We start from the raw sequence: 4,724 nt of genomic DNA on the forward strand, positions 1-4,724 counted from the left end.
TTGGGAGGCCAAGGCAGAAGAATTGCTTGAGCTCATGGGTTCGAGACCAGACTGGGCAACATGAAAAACCCGATTTCTACAAAAAATAGAAAAATTGACTGCACTTGGTGCGATGTGCATGTAGTCCCAGCTACTTGGGAGGCTGAGGTGGGAGGATCACCTGAGCCCAGAGGTTGAGGCTGCAGTGAGCTGTTATTGTGCCACTGCACTCCCAGTGACAGAGTGAGACCCTATCGCTTCTTGGCCTTTTGGCTAAGATCAAGTGTAGTATCTGTTCTTATCAGAGTGAGACCTTGTCTCGCTACCAATAAATAAAGTCAAATATATGGCTGCAAAGACTTCAAAACTAAAAGCCATTGTTGCACACTCTAATTATAAAAATTTTCATCTAATACTCAAGGGCTTGGAAAAGATCCTAATGGTTATTTTATCTCCATTAAAGGCAATTGGATGTGCTTGTGCCCAAGTGGAGACATTTATATTTCATGCCTTTTAAAAAAATTATTATAATTTAGACAGAGTCAATAGGTACTTGGTGAGACTTTAATGCAGTAATAAACACCGAATAGATAAACTTCTCCATCTGTACTTCCTTAATAAGAGGAATAGAGTTCAGTGTGCAGATATCTATAATACAACAATTTTCCAAGGTCATTGTCTATTCTAACATTCTTTGGACAATGACTAAGACTTTTTACTTGTGTAGACATACAATCCTCTCACTTGATAATATTAATTTAATCAGTCAAGCAATTTCAATTATATAAAGTAGGAAAGATAGAAAATGAAGACCAAAGCCCTGTTTTTAAAACACAAAGAATGATAAAGAATCAGATTGGTGGAATGATGACTCAATTATTATGTAACAGGCTGTACTAAAACACTCAAAAACGGTGACTGACAATGGGTCCATTTTCATTCAAGGTTCCACAAATCACTTCTTAGAATGCTTTCAAATCAATTTGAGTAAAAGTAACTGCCTTTCTTAACCAAAACAAGAGAAAAAATACAAAGCTATCACAGAAGTGTAGGCATTATACAAAACTACTCAAAGTTAGAAGAATTGTCACGGCTGAGGGAAAATTTCCCCATTACCCTCTGAAGTTTCTCTGAAAAAATCATGGACAAGAGCCAGATTAATAGGAGAAAAGGCATATAAATTTATTATTAACATGTGCACAGGAGCCTTTAGAACGAAGACCCAAAGATACAGCGTCCATTTTTGTGCTTACATTCAACAAAGTATGGAACAACGTGAAGAAATATGATTGGACAAAAGAGCATGCTACTAGACTGAGTGGAAACTCAGCAAGGGCTGTCTGTCTAGATTTTTCTTGGCTTCTCTGAGCAGCATTCCTACATTCCTTCCTTCTGGGTACGGGGCAGAACCCTCTCTGGAATGGGGGTCTTGTGACCTACAGTCAAATGAAGTAGGACAGATAATTTCTCTTCTTTTTTCTTTCTTTCTTTTTTTTTTTTTTTTGAGGCAGAGTTTCGTTCTTGTTGCCCAGGCTGGAGTGCAATGGCACAATCTTGGCTCACTGCAACCTCCGCCTCCCCGGTTCAAGTGATTCTCTTGTCTCAGCCTCCTGAGTACCTGGGATTACAGGCACCCACCACCACACTTGGCGAATGTTTTGTATTTTTAGTAGAGACGGGGTTTCGCCATATTGGCCAGGCTGGTCTCGAACTCCTGACCTCAGGTGATCTGCCCACCTCAGCCTCCCAAAGTGCTGGGATTATAGGCACGAGCCACCACACCCGGCCAGATAATTTCTTTATGGCTAAGTTTTACACAGACAGGCAAAGGGAAAGTTAAGAGTGAAAAGGTGTTCTGGTTTCTATGACTTGCCTTGGGAAAGAGGGATTCTAGTTTCTAGCACTAGCTTTGGGGGATAATGGGACTGAGAGACAGGAGGGCAGGTCAGAGAAAAATTTTTGCTTCTGAAGCTACTTCTGAGGCCTTCATTTTGGATTAGTGTTTTCTGAGTCCCAACAGAATAAAGAAAAAATATGGAGAGCACAACTCAAAGTAATTTACATAAAAGAGGAACTAAGGAAAATGTTTCTATTTTTAAGATAAAAAGAAACATATATATATATATATATATATTTTAAGAGATAGGGCCTGGGTCTGTGTTATCCAGGCTGGAGTACAGTGGCTCAATCATAGCTCACTTCAGCCTCAAACTCTTGAACTCAAGTGATCCTCCTACCTCACCCTCCCAAGTAGCTAGGACTACAGATGAGTCACCACACCTAGCTAGCTAATTTTTTTTTTTTTTTTTTTGTAAGAGACACGATCTTACTATGTTGCCCAGGCTGGACTCAAACTCCTAGGCTCAAGTGATCCTCCCACTTCGGCCTCCTGAAATGCTTGGATTACAGGCATGAGCCAGCATGCCTGGCCATGGCAAATATTTCTCTGCCCAAATAAATGTAAATACAGTGGAACACTTAAACCAAGGATCCTTGGTTTTGTAGTGAAGACAGGACGCAGCTATCACTGCCCCTCCATATTCTGCACCTTGAGCCTTCCTCATTACGAACATATTTTCTACAAAGCTAAATATAGATCAGAAGGGCTTATAAAACATTGTCGAAGATACTGCTGCATCATTTGCAAATGAGTTCTTTAAAAACAATGGTATCTTCACAAGTGGTTTATTTGTATCTTTAACACACACGCACACATACACACACACACATACACACACACGGGGAAAAAAGAACTCAAAAACAGGGAAACTCTGGAAACAAATGGGCACAATAAATACATTTATTTTAAAATGTTGACAGTGCTTAAATTCACTAAATGGTATTTTAGCCCATAGAAAAATTTCTCATTTAGAGAAAAGCAAACAAAAATGAACCATACAGATCCACATTACTCCTTAATTAAGATGGGAAATTGTTTATCTCCATATTAACAAAGATTAAATACCTAGCTAGAAAAAAATATTTGGCTGGGCGTGGTGGCTCAGGCCTATAATCCCAGCACTTTGGGAGGCCGAGGCGGGCGGAACACCTGAGGTCAGGAGTTCAAGACCAGCCTGGCCAACATGGAGAAACCCCGTCTCTACAAAATTAGCTGGGCATGGTGGCGCATGCCTGTAATCCCAGCTACTCAGGAGGCTGAGGCAGGAGAATTGTTTGAACCTGGGAGGTGGAGGTTGTGGTGAACTGAGATCGTGCCATTGCACTCCAACCTGGGCAACAAGAGTGAAACTCCATTTCAAAAACAACAACAAAAAAAAAAAGAAGAAGAAAAAAGAAAAAATATTTAGTGTGATCAAAACAGATTTATCAAGAACAGGAACTTGGTGGATAATATGAGAAACATTTTAGTCTATTACTATAAATTGCACAAAATGCCTATGTTAATTGTCTGCTTATAAAGGGCATTCCTTTGACTATTTTGGAAGGTAAAGGCAATTTGAAGGAAACTTCTTCTGGATAAATAATGTTCCATAAAAGTCACACATAAAACCAAGCAATCATGCGCCTTTGGATTTCATAACAAAGACAGGAAAAAACCATGACAGCCCTCTCTCCTTTTTTGAGGGCTCCTCATTATAATCCATGGGAGTGGTTGGGAGAAATCATCCTAGGTCATTCTGCATGATGGTTGGTGAGGTTTCACACATTATTAGCTGTCTTGAAGGGATGCTCCACTAAAACTTATTCTGTGTAGTAAAGTCTCATCATTTTTAAAGTCTCAGACTTCATATCCCTAATTCTGTTAAATTTGCAATAACTCAAAGCAGGTAACAAGATCTTTGAAACAATAGGACAGAAGCTCTCAAAATTTTAATTTGATTATGGAGGGCTCAGAATATACTACCCCAAAATATGGCACGTTGGCATACTGAATATTTTAAGGTGAGGGATTTGAGAAACGGAAGGTGCTGGAAGGACTCTCTGAGCTTCCTTTGAAACAGCTTACAAGACCCTCATGTGAGCGGTGTCCTCCCTCTATCTGCAGAAAAGGAGCATCCTTATCTCCCAAGACGGAAGACTGCTGAGAGGAACCCGAATGAATGTGCCTTGCCCCAGTTTACCACTCTTAGCTCATACCCGTTTTTGTCCTATCACATTTTCCCACGATTTTCCACTCTTCATCGAGCTCAGTTTCACCATTTCTTTGGGTCTCCATTTCCTTACGAAGGCTCCCACAACATGTACATTTTGTATTAAATCAATTTGCATACTTTCCTCTTATTAGTCTATCTTTATTCAGTCTAATTTACTGGGGCCTCAGCCAATGAATTTAAGATGGATAGAAGGAACATAATTTTTTCCTCCCCTACAATTGTGAACAAGTAAATAGCATTCATTTATTCGGCCAATGTTTATGGAGTGCCCACTATATACCAACCATAGATTGAGGTCCTAGGAATTCAGTGGTAAGAAAGACAATCTTCCTGCCCTCATAGCACTTACATTCATTCCTGTGGGTGTAGAGACACCAATAAATAAATAGTCAAGTATTTTTAGAGAGTAATTAGTGTTACCAAGTGAATAAATAAGTGGGATAGGATGGCGACTGTTGGGGATATTGATGGTAGGGTTGTCCTGCAGCCCATGTCTCTCTCCCATCCCACCTTGTCTCTGCTTCATCCTACTCTGCAGATACACATTCTCTACCTCTCTGTGTACTCATCTGGTGAAGACATCTACTCCACAGCTCTCAGCTCACATCTTCCCGGTTAAAGAAGCCAGAC

At 40.1% G+C, this 4,724-nt stretch overlaps 1 pseudogene; it reads left to right on the plus strand.

Annotated features, from left to right (window-relative positions):
- Positions 1-232: 232 nt before the first annotated feature.
- On the plus strand, positions 233-344 carry LOC116477924 (U2 spliceosomal RNA; annotated as a pseudogene).
- Positions 345-4,724: the final 4,380 nt, after the last annotated feature.

The sequence above is a fragment of the Hylobates moloch genome, unplaced genomic scaffold (genome assembly GCF_009828535.3).
Source record: "Hylobates moloch isolate HMO894 unplaced genomic scaffold, HMol_V3 SCAFFOLD_2, whole genome shotgun sequence".
Taxonomy (NCBI): Eukaryota; Metazoa; Chordata; class Mammalia; order Primates; family Hylobatidae; genus Hylobates; species Hylobates moloch.